This window comes from Gracilinanus agilis, chromosome 2 (assembly GCF_016433145.1).
Source record: "Gracilinanus agilis isolate LMUSP501 chromosome 2, AgileGrace, whole genome shotgun sequence".
NCBI classification, from domain to species: Eukaryota; Metazoa; Chordata; class Mammalia; order Didelphimorphia; family Didelphidae; genus Gracilinanus; species Gracilinanus agilis.
Window position 1 is genome coordinate 716,016,879 of NC_058131.1, and position 13,114 is coordinate 716,029,992.

General features: G+C 39.1%; 1 pseudogene; it reads right to left on the reverse strand.

Annotated features, from left to right (window-relative positions):
- Positions 1-1,395: 1,395 nt before the first annotated feature.
- Positions 1,396-12,614, reverse strand: LOC123234431 (annotated as a pseudogene).
- Positions 12,615-13,114: the final 500 nt, after the last annotated feature.

Consider the following 13,114-nt stretch of genomic DNA (forward strand, 5'->3'; position numbering starts at 1 on the left):
AGATCACTCACCACAAGTAATAGATGTTTTTAAAAATGTAAATGCCATCATGTCACTTTATACATATATGCACACAGATACATACTGGACTCGAACTGTGTGGCTACTGTGTGAGTGTTCTTTCAATTATGACCAGCTTTATCCACACACACGATTCCATAAAGGGTGGAGATTGTCACCATCTGTACTATTTCCTGTATTTCTTAACAACACAATGCTAATGTCTATGGTAAGAATCAGAAGACACAATTTTAGAATATGGAGATCCTTGAAAATGAATTTCTAGAATAAGAGGCAGCTGGAATAACTTCTGAAAGGATTTTGCTAGCCAAAGCCAATGTGGTCACGTTGGAAGCCTAAGACCTGGTCATGGTGAACCTTTTAGAGAACAAGTGGCCAAACTGTGACCTTCACACTGCATGTGAGCTGCCCCCTTGCCCCAGAGAGGGGAGGGAGCAAGCGCTCCCATTGGGCTGCTGGGCAGAGGGGTGGGTGATGTGAGGAATGCCCTCTGGCACGGCGGAGAAGGGGAAGGGAAGCAGCCCCCTCCAGCACACGTGCCACAGGTTTGCCAACACAAGCCTAAATGAATCATGAGGAAATCATCTAGGGATGCAAAAATTCCTTTTTCTAGCATAACTGAATTCACTTATGCCTCATTAAATAACTACTGTATCCCAGAGGCCATGATGGATGTCTAGACTCAAAGATGGGGGGAAAAAACAGAAAAAGGAAAAATAGTTCTTGTTCTTTGGCCAATCCAATCCCATCCTCAAGCCCATTTATATATCCAATAGCATCCATACCCTTTGACTCTATGGATAATAGCAAATTGGGGCAAGTCCGCAAAGAGAGGGGTGTACCAGATTCATATTACTTGAATCCTGAGGAACATATATGTGAGTCAAGAAGCAACAGAAGCAATCATGGAACCGATCGGTTTAAGCCTAAAGAAGCAGCATGTCCCCAGTTGCAGATTATCACCTTATTTAACTTATATGCAGCAAACCATGTGAAATGCCAGGATAGATGAATCAAAACCAGAAATTAAGGTTGTTGGGAGAAATATCAACCACCTCAGATATGCAGACAATATCACTCTGCTGGCAGAAAGTAAAGAAGAATTAAGGAGCTTCTTGATGGGAGTCAGAGAGGACAGTGTAAAAACTGGCTCAAAACTTATCATTAAAATGTTTTTATTTATTGTTTTAAAAAATTATTTATACATTAATGTTGAGGGCTAGGCTAGAGCTTAGGGAAGAAAAATAGAAGAAAAGGCAGACAGTCTATGGTAAAGAGTCCTGTACAGAAGAGGAAGGACACCCCATGAGGAAGAAAAAGGAGACACACACATACATATATACACAAGATGAAGGCAGTCCAGGAGGCTGGCAGTCAGAGTTGGGGCTCTTGGCTAGTCACCTGCTTCATGGAGTTTTCTAACAGGTTCTTTGTAAACGCTGTGGGGTTTGGCCAAAGTGCAGCAGCATGAGAGTTCAATGGGCTGTCAATATTGGATGTAGAAAGTAGGATGGTCCTGACATCACATAGAGTGGGCCACTTGTCTTTGAGGATATCCAAATAGATATTGCGTTAGGTGTCTACACTAGTATGATAGTGGGGTGTGACATATTTCGTTGTAGGAGCATTTTATGGGTAACCACCGGGGATTTCCAGAGAAACGTTGTACCTCAGGTCTTCATATTCTGCCCAAACAGGCCCATGGATGGACCCAACTCATTTGAAGAGATTGTCTGACTATGGAAAGAAAGAAACTCCTTTGTTTCTCTAGATATTATTAGGGTCATCAATTTCTGTTGGAACCACTTGTCCATGGACCACAGGTTGCAGCTACTCCAGGCTTGGTCCCCTTATAGGAGGTAGCAGAGGTGCTAGCAGTGGCTGGGTCATGGTTCTGTGAGACTACTGGGGACAGGACATAAAGGAAGAGAAAACTCCTGGGGGGTAACTGCCAAGATGTTTAAGGAATGAAAGAAAAAAAACAACAGAAACAAAAACCTAGGATCATGGCATCTGGTCCCATCACTTCCTGGCAAATGGAGGGTGAAAAAAATGGAAGCAGTGTCAGATTTTACATTCATGGGCTCAAAGATGACTGCACATGGTGACTATTATCAACACACTTGCTCCCTGGAGGAAAAGCTGTGGCAAGTTTGGAGAGCATACAGAAAAGCAGAGACATCACCTTGCCAACAGAAATCCATACAAAGTTATGTTTTTTTCAATAGTATTGTATGTCTGTGAGAGTTAGACTAAGGAAAGCTGATCGAAATCAACCCTTTTGAATTATGATGCTGGAGAAGACTCCTGAGGGGTCCCTGGACAGGAAGGAGATCAAATCAGTCAATACTTAAAGAAATGAACTCTGACTAATCACTGAAAGGACAAAAACTAAAGCGGAAGCTTAAATACTTTGACCACATAACAAAAAAGACTTTGATGCTGAGAAATACTGAAGGCAAAGGGGCAGAGGAGTGGTAGAGGACGAGATGGACAAATAGTGTTACAAAAGCAATGAATATGAGCTTGGCCAGACTTTGGGAGAGAGTGGAGAACAAAAGGGATTGGTGTGCTATTATGGTCCACAGGGTCAATGTGTAGGATTCTTGTTAACATTTTCCCATACATCCTCACTTTTATGAATCACCTCATATTTAGTGAGTACTAATGTAGCATACACTGTAGTGTGCTAAAATGAAAATTAGGAAGGCCTGGATTCAAATTCTGCTTCTAGTACTGTGTGATGGACAGGTCACAATCTCTCTGAATCTCATTTTCTCTTCAGTAAAATGGGGAGGAGACTTAAAGAGTACCTACTTCGCAAGTTCCGAGAATCATCAAAGAGATAATATAATAAACCACTTTACAAATTTAATTTCTCACCAGTACACCCTCCTCTGGAACTATTTACTCTACCCAGAAACCTCTTCATCTGGAAGTCACTTCAGCTAACACTTTAACCTCTCTCTTGTATCTAAACTGATCAAAGAAGAGAATACTACACATATACATATGTGCGTGCATATACACAATACACATACACAGAGTTGGGTATATTTTGCTCAAGAAGGAAATAGGAAGGAAAGAGATGAAGGGCTAATGGGATAATTAGAAGGGCAGATTAAAGAAGGGTTAAGTTAAGCAAAATGAATTCTAAGGATGTACAAAAAATAGAGTTGGTTGTTTGATGTTTTGTTAGATGACCAAGACTAGGACCCAAGAGAACGCCCACCAACTGATAAGTTATAGTATATAAATATGATAAAATATTACTGTGCTATAAAAAATGAATAAGGGCATGATTTCAGAAACAAATGAAAAATCTCATTCACTGATACAGAATGAACAAAATCAGAACAACTGTTTACGATGACAACTATACAGTAAAAACAAAACCTTTGAAAGACTTGGGGATTCTGATCAGCCTAAATAACCAACTAGGAAGGAGTCCAGAAAGCTCATGATACAACATCCCAACTACCCTGACCCTGCTTCTGACAAAGAGGTGAAGGACTTGGTGCAGAATATTGTGCATGTGCTTGTTTGGCTTGACTATACATAATGTAGTGGGGGTTTTGTTTTTCTTTCATTCTCAATGGGAGGAAGGGGATTATGGGAAGGAAAAATGTCTAATTAATGCTAATTGAAAAAAACATTTTCAAAAATGACGCTTTGGGGAAGATTTGTATAAACTGAAACACAGCTTAGTTGAACCCAGAAAAATCTATAGTAATATAAAGGAAAACAACATGAAAGACATCAAAATTTAGATCAAGGCAGAGTAATGGTAATGTCTGCTTGGTTCCTTGCAGTCCATATGTGAGGGGCAATAGGTTTGGAATAAGATATACACAAGACAGCTAGGTGACACAGTGGATAGAGTCCTGGGCCAAGAGTCTCAAACACATACTAGCCATGTGACATTTGGCATGTCGACCCTGTTTGCTTCAGTTTCCTCATCTGTAAAATAAGCTGGAAAAGGAATTGCAAACCACTCTAATATCTTTGCCAAGAAAACCCCAAATGGGCTCATGAAAAGTGAGACAAACTGAAAACAAATGAACAACAAAAGTATACATTGTCTAATTTGATTTACTTCCCTTAACTACATTTCTTTGTTCTCAGGGAAGAATTCACAAAATGACATTGGGAAATGAGAATATTGGAAAAATTAAAACATTAATAAACTACTGTTTTAATTGTGGCAACAAAAGCTCTCATATCTATGATACTTAAATTTTAATAATAGTTAAAAGTGATAGAGTATTTCATGTATATTATCTTATTTGGCACTCATACAAATTATATGAGGTAGATGCTGATATTACTTCAATTTATGGATGAAGAAACTGAAGCTTACAGAGGTAGAGTGATTTAGATATCTATGATGTCAACATGTTGAATTAACTCAAATATTTTATATATTTGTACAAAATGGCATATCTAAGTACTAAAAGGAAAAGCTTGAAAGTTATAGAGGGAAATAGACAATAAAACTAAAATATTTGGGGCTTTCAATGTACACTTTTCAGAACTAGACAAATCTAACCAAAAAATTCTAAATAAGCTATTACAGAACACTGACAACTACTGAAAATGATTAGAAAGGAGTCCAAATATTCTCAATACTACATAATACCTTTACAAAAATCAATCACTTCAAAACATATTATCTTTCACAGTGTATTTATAATTTTATTTTAGAGTTTTGGTTTTGTATGATTTTGGTTTTGTATGATTTTGCTCTTACATCAATGAACAATATGGAAGTGTGTTTTGCAAGACAATAAAAATTAATTTTTTTAAAATGATCACTCGTTAGAGCACAAAAACCTCACTAGAAAATGAAAAAGGGGGGAAATTAAGTAGATTTTTTACTGATTACATTATAATATAGATTATAAAATAATACATTACAATATATTATACATTATAACATAATAATTACAATATAATACTCAACAAAAGAAAGGCCTCTAAAGAAACCATTAAAGGTACAGACCAAATAATTCAATCTTAAGAATTATTGGATAAAAAGAACAAATTATAGAAAAATATAATTTCATTAAAGAAACTAACAATTCTGATATAACATATCAAAATGTTGAATATTCAGTCAAAACATTTCTGAGGAGAAGGTATGTATTTCTAAAAATTTCATAAACAAAATAAGAAAGTAATAGCTCAATCAATGTATTGGTCATAAAACTAAAAACGAACAAACAAACAAAAAAAAACAAATTAAAGAACTCCAACTAAACACCAAAAAGAAAATTCTGAAAATCAAATAAGAAATTAACAAATTGAAAACAAAAAAATATTATAAAAGTAGGAGCTGCTAAAATTAATCATTAATCTGATAAAAAAAGAAGAAAATAAAATTTTTAGGAAAAGTATTCACAATAAATGAAAATAAAAGGAAACAATTAGAAATAGTTTGCCCAATAATAAAACAAAGGACTAAAAAAAATGGATAAATATTTACAGATACATAAATTACCCACAAACACAGAACAAGACATCAAGATTGTTACTGGGGGCAGCTAGGTGGCTCAGTGGATTGAGAGTCAGGCCCAGAGATGGGAGGTCCTGGGTTCAAATCTGGCCTCAGACACTTCCTGGCTACATGACCCTGGGCAAGTTACTTCAACCCCATTGCCTAGCCCTTACCACTCTTCTGTCTTGGAATCAATACTATGTATCAATTTTGTATTGTACTGAAGGTAAGGGTTTAAAAAAAATTTTTTTTAATTCAAATAACTCAGTTCTCAGAAGAAAAAAAATTCCACAAACACCTCTACCACCACCAAAACAAAACCCAGGACCAGAAGGATTTATAATCAAATTGTAGCAAACACAGAAAGAACAATTAATTCCAATATTATACAAAGGAATTTCAATAAGAAAAAGGATCCTACAGATTGTTTCTATGACACAAAAATAGTCTGGTCAAGGAAATTTCTCAAGACTATGCCACATACTTTAAAAGCCTTTTGATCCAGCCATACCACTGCTGGGTTTGTACCCCAAAGAGATAATAGGGGGAAAGACTTGTACAAAAATATTCATAGCCTCACTCTTTATAGTGGCAAAAAAATTAGAAAATGAGGGGATGCCCTTCAATTGGGGAATGGCAGAACACATTGTGGTATCTGATGGGGATGGAATACTATTGTGCTAAAAGGAATGATGAACTGGAGGAACTCCTCGTGAACTGGAACGACCTCCACAAACCGTTGCAGAGTGAAAGGAGCAGAACCAGGAGAACATTGTACACAGAGACTGATACACTGTGGCACAAGCGAATGTAATGGACTTCTCTATTAGCAGCAATGCAACGATCCAAGACATTTCTGAGGGACTTATGAGAAAAAACACTATCCACATCTAGAGAAAGAACTGTGGGAGCAGAAACAGAGAAGAAAAACAACTGCTTGATCACATGAGTCAATGGGGACATGATTGGAAATGTAGATTCTAAAGGATCACCCTAACATAATTATCAATAATATGGAAATAGGTCTTGATCCATGATACATGTAAAACCCAGTGGAATTACTTGTTGCCTATGGGGGGGGGAGGAGGAAAAAAATATGAATCACGTAACCCTGGAAAAACATTCTAAATCAATTAATTAAATAAAATTTTCCACTTAAAAAAATGACTATGCCACATAGTAAAGAGCTGTCAGGAAACAACAGGAATCAGAAACAAATCTTTCCTATGTACATAACAGGCAGCAGAATGAAGTGAGTAGAACTAGGAGGGCGATTTTATACAACTTTATAAAAACATCATAAAGACCAAGGAAGACCAAAGAACACTGATCGATGTAATGCCCCATCAATACTCCAGAGGACTGGTACTAACCCATGCTGCTCTTCCTCTGGAAGAGAGACAATGAACTCAAGAGGCAGAATGAAGCACTTTTTCAAATATAGCCAATGTAAGGACTCGTTTTGCTTGATTCTCTATATTGGATAAAAGAGTTTTGTTTTTCTGACACTCAATCTGGGGATATTAGAAAGGAGGGATATTGAGTTACCAAAATGAAAAAAAAAAGTAAGCAGATCATTGTAGTGCTTTTTAAGTGTACAGAAGAAAATAGGAAAAGTGAGTACGAAACCCAGAAAAGCAGGACAGCTGTAGAAATGACATGGGGAGAGTCTTTGCATAGGCAGAGGGAAGCCAGGGGAAGAGGGCACAGATCTGTGTCTACATGGGCCACCTCTTCTGGTCTGCTTTGTGTGTAGAAATGAACATTTTATTTGGTGTTTATTAATTTTAAAATAAAAAGAAACAACCACAACAACAAAAGAAGCAGAGGTGGTAGAAGGCATCATGGGGCAGTGGAAAAGAATGAGGGACCTGCGGGCCCAGGGTTGGGCAGGAATCATGGCCTTCCAAGTGCCACCTGGGTAATGTCAGGCCTCAGTTTTTCATAACTGGATGGTCAGGAAGGTTTTTTCCAGCTCAGAATCTCTGACTTCAATGGAGTGTGTAAGCCCAGCAGTGATGGGAACTAAAGCTGAAGTCACTGCACTAAAGTTCCTGCATAAGCTCTGGGTTCTAAGCATAAAGGCAAACAGAAACCCCAAGAGAAGCCTCCTCAGTATAAGAGCGTCCTTTCCCTTCTTTCCACAAATCCAGTTTACAAGGAGTCCCTTACTGCCTCTCCAGAATGAGGCTTCTTTCTTAGACAGGACAGCTGGTGGCACAGTGGAGAGAGCGCAGGGCCTGGAGTCAGGAGGAACTGAGTTAAAATCCTGCCTCAGACACTTAGCAGCTGTGTGACCCTGGGCAAGTCATTTAATCTGTTTGTCTCAGTTTCTTTAACTGTACAATAGGATAGTAATAGCACCTACCTCCCAAGACTGTTGGGGGGATCAAATTAGATATTTTAGAGCATTTTTCAAATCTTAAAACATTATAGGCATAATTGTCACTCTGGTGGGAAATGGAGTGGAGGGTAAGTCTTGGATATGGACAGAAAGACTCAGCTAGCATTGTTGGGGCAAAATAAGGGCCTAACTAATGAAAGCTGGTTTAAATGCCCCTGAAAAAGGTTTATCCAAATCAGAGATAATTCTGTCAGGTCACCAACATTCCTAGTTTATGGAAGAATTGGAGTACTGGATATTCACTTTCTGTGAACATTGCACAGATAAAATTTTCCTTATATAAGTGACTCTAGAAAATATCCGACCTTCCTGAACCTCAGTTTCCTCATCTGTAAAATGACTGGACTGGACTGATCTCTGAAGTCCTTCCCAGCTCTAGATCAAAGACTATTAATAAACTTGATTTCCTTTCTTTCTCAGTAAAAAAGCAAGATTCCAGTGCTAACTTCCAAGGCAGTTTTGTTAGAGGGAGAAAAGGGGAATAGAGAGGGAAGGGAGGGAAGAATGCTCATCATTAACTCCCAAGCGAAACATATTCTTCCTTCCTAGTCTGTCACTTCTGACCAAATAAAGCAAAGTGAAAACAATGAAACAATTGGGTCAATTTAGGACAAACTCATCTGAATCATCAGAATAATTTTCTCAACTTCTCACTTGGTTTTGCCTGAGGAAACACAAATGTGTTAAACAAATCAAGATCAGCTAGCAGTTTTATTTGGGATCAAATGGAATATAAACAGGTTAACAAGCTCATTTTCACTTATTTCCTTTTGAATATAACAAATACCAATTCAAAATAACATTTCTACATGCAAAGTAAAAGAGAAAAAGAGATTTACACAATCAGACACAATGTACAGCTTGATTCTGTCAAGAACACAACAAACTCAGCATGTTATTTTCTTTGTGTTTTTCCCTCATGAACTTCTTTCTTTTCTCTTCTGTGCATTTTTAAAAAATGCTTCAATGATCCTTTTTTCTTATGTTTCCTTTTTCTCCATTCTGAGAGCCCTATCCAGTCACCAAGTCTTCCCCCTATACATCCCCTAACTCCCTGAAAGAAAAACAAACAAACAAACAAAAAAAAAAAGAACACCCTTGTATCTGAAACACAAAGTTAAGCAAAACACATACCCACATTGAGCATATTTGAAAATATGTCAGACTCATGAACATCAGGTTTTAGCAGCCATCCTCTGGAATCTTGCTTGGTTATTGCTTTAATCAGAGACCTGAAGTCTTTCTTGTTTTTCTTTAGAATGTGGAATAAACTGTCCTCCTATTTCTGTTCACTTGTTTTGCATCAGTTCATATAAGTCTTTCTAGGTTTTCTCTAAAACCATTCCTTTCATCATTTCTTATGGATTAATGTTATTCCACTAACATCATATACCATAATTTTCTCAGCTCCTATTTATGGGCAACCCTTTACTTGTTAGTTTTCTGTTTAGTTAGTTTTCTGGTTCTTTGTCACTATAAAAAATGCTAGAAACATTTCTGAATATGAGGACCCTTTCACCCTCTTTTGATCTCTCTTACATAATGAGTATTGTTGGTTCAAAGGGCATGCATAGTTCAGTGATTTGGAGGTTATTCCAAATGGTTTTCTAGAATGGCTGGGGTAATTCATGGCTGCCATGGCAGGGCTAAATTAATATGTCTGTTTTACCATTGGCCTCTAACAACTGTCATTTTCTTTTTTTGTCAGTCTTGCTTATCTGATGGATGCAAATTAGGAACTCATAATAATTTTAATTTCTCTATTAAATTTGAAACATTTTTCATGTTTATTGATGCTTGAATTCTTTAAGAAGAGTTTGTTGGTTTGTTCTTATTTAAAATTTATCTGGTCTTATAGCTAGTTTCCAAATATTACTGGTAGTTAATCAAACCATTCTAGCTTCAATTTCTGTAATATACTCTTGTAATTTGTGAGAAACTGGGATTTAATTCATTCATGATATGAGGTATTATGTTACATTTTAAAAATAAGTGAAAGAAAAAAAGGGACCAAATCTGGGATTTCATTGTTGGAGGAATTCCTAGAAGTGGAAACTCTCCTGTCAAAGCAAGTGAGTGTCCTCTCTACAATGGAGAGTCTAAAAGGTTTCCATGAGATGGTTAAAAGACTGGCCCAGGGTCAAGCAGCAATAGCGAAGTATAACTAACATTTACCTGGTGCTTATGAAGTACCAGGCCCTATGCTAAGTGCTTTACAATTATTGTCTCATTTGATCCTTGCAACAACCAGAGAGCCAGGTGCTATTATTACTCCCATTTTACAGATGAGGAAACTAAGATGAAAGGTAAAGTGATTTGCCCAGGGTCACACAGAGAGTGTCTATGGTCAGATTTGAATGTATCTTCCTGTTTCCAGGCCCAACACTCGTTCTGCTGTCACAGGCAGAATCTGAACCCATGTCTTCCTGGTTTTGAAGTCAGCTCTTTATGCTATGGTGCTTCTCTTGAAAGAGGTAGAATAGTGGATGGAGTGCTGGTCTTAGAATTACAAAAAAGGTGGATTAAAATCCTGCCCAATACTTATTGTAAGACCCTGGACAAGTCACTCAACATGTATATACATATATTCATACATACACACACAAAGAAATTTTATTTGTTTTAGAAAATTTATTAGGCACGACCTACTAGGTCACAGATGGGTTTTAGAGTTGTTGATGGATGGAGTTCACATCAGAAACCATTTATTCAGACAACAAAACCCCCACAGAGCCTCCAAGTCCATACATTTGAGTATCTACATCAATCCATTTGTATATGCACGTGCACAGTGGTGTCTGCATCAACCCACACCAATAGAAACACGTATATATGGAGAGACAGATAAAAGAGGAAGGAAAGAGGGAAGGTGAAAAGGGAGGGAGCAATGGAAAATAAAGGGAGGGGGTGAGGGAGGGAGGTCTGNGGAAATTATGTTTCGCATGATCAGACATGTATAAACCTGATTGAATTGTTTACCATCTCAGGGAGTGGGGTGGATAAAAGGGGGTAAGGAGCCAATTTGGATCTTATAATTTCAGAAAATGTGTGTTGAAAATTATTACATGTAATTTGGAAAATAAAATCTAAAAAAGTAGGGGGAAAAAAGAACCAGGATTTGAACCCACATCTTCAGACATTTTCCCATGAGGCCATGTTGTAGGAGGGAAGGGAGGAAGAAGAGAAGGCAGGGAAATCTGTTTCTGTTGCTAGGACTACATGAATACTGACTTTGCTTATTTAACACTAAGAGAGAAGTGTGGGTTACCACTTGTTTGTTTGGAAGGGAAGAGAGAGGGCTAGAAGGAGACTAGTTCAGGCATATCTTCCATATATAACCTGGGTATACAAAGGCAAATATGTGGAAGGGAGGGAGGGACGGAGGGAGGGAGGAAGGAAGGAAGGAAGGAAGGAAGGAAGGAAGGAAGGAAGGAAGGNAAATCATTCTATTGGGGCAGGCAAGTGGCTCAGAAGATAGAGAGCCAGGCCCAGAGAAGGGAGGTCCTGGATTCAAATCTGGCCTCAGATACTTCCTAGCTGTGTGACTGCTCTTCTACTTTGGAACCAATATTTAGTATCTAGAGAACGTAAGGGTTTTAAAAAGACAGAAAATTCAATATGCCAGTGAAAAAGAATGTGGCTGTAGTCTGGAAATGTGCCTGCAAACCCCTCGGTCCCTGGAGGGAAAAGGGGCTTCTTCAGGTTTTTTTAAATCTGTATCCCCAGGAGGTACCGAGTGAGGGGCCCTTAGCAAGAGCTCATTAAATAATAGTTTGGCGTATAGTCAGAGGTAACAAGCATTCGTGAATGCTAACCACTTTCCAGGCACTGACCTCCACTCTGGGAATAAAAAGAAAGGCAGAAACAAAATCGAACCCAACCCAACCCCATCCTCACTCTCAAGGGGGTCCCAGGCTCATGGGGGAGACAACACAAAACATTTATGTACAAACGAGATCTGCTCCAGATAAACAATCCCAGAGGGGAGGCCCTGGCATGAAGGGGGATGGAGGAAAGGCTTTCCCCAGAAGGTAGAATGTTAGCCAAGACCTGAAGGTAACCAAGAGGTGAATGAAGATGAGGAGGGATCCCACGCACGGGGCACAGTGAGCACAAATGCTTGGAGCTGGACGATGGCACGTCACGGGCAAGGAGCAGCCAGGGGGCTGGTGTCTCTTGGTCTTGGAGCCTAGAAGTCCTTACCGCAGTCAGGTGTAAGAAGACTGCAAGACAGGAAGGTACAAAGAGTATATTGAGCACCCTCAAGAGAATCATTTGTTTTGTTTCTACCAAGTCAAAATGCTTGACTTGTACAAACAATGAAACAAATGCCTCATGTGTGAGAAGTAAAGGGACAAAGAGAGGCCACAGGACCATGCATTTAGAACTGGAAGGACCCTTCGAGGTTTCCTAATCCCACGTCCTCATTTCCAAGTAGAGAGGAGGCCTGAGAGGCAAAGCCAGGGGCCAGCCCCAAGTCACGTGGATGGTAAAGAGCAGAGCCAAGATTCAAGCCCGTGATGCTGCCACTGGCCGGGCCTGCCCTCTTCCCCTTGGGCCAATCCAAGATCCCCTCTCTACAGCGGCCTCGCTCAGCAGTTACCCCAGGGTGACCTGAACCCAAGCCTTCATGGCTGCACTTGCTTCTCTTTTGAGTTGTCTGTACTTGGCGCTCACTGTCACAGCTGTCATTCTTGCCTTGGCTGATGGAAGCTGCCAATAATTTAAAATCCTGCCCCCCTTGGACTTTCCAATGACTCTTAGAGCTCAGCTGATGACCACGGTGCATTGTGGGAGACGAACTCTTCTTCCCAGATCAGACTCCTCTTGCCGAGAAGAATGGAGGCATGGCCAGGTTGCAATTCCATTTCTCTCTCTGAGTGGCGCCTCTATTTTTAACCAGCACCTAAGTTCTACCTGAAGAGCAGCTAAGGAAGGATGCTTAGACATCCATATTTCTGAGCCCATTCACTTTTCAGCACTCTCTCGGGAAGGGAGAGACTCCCTTTCCAACTGCCCACATGCAAGATGCTATCTGTTTCCATTATTTTTAGCTGCATTTTTAAAAAATCCCACAAATTAATGAAAGTGGGGTAAGGGGGAGAATAAGAATGGGGCAAAGGAAAGCTTTCTGCTGGAGAAGGGGCTGCCCTTTCATCTTCCATCTGGGGTCTTCCCCTCATTGTTTGTCG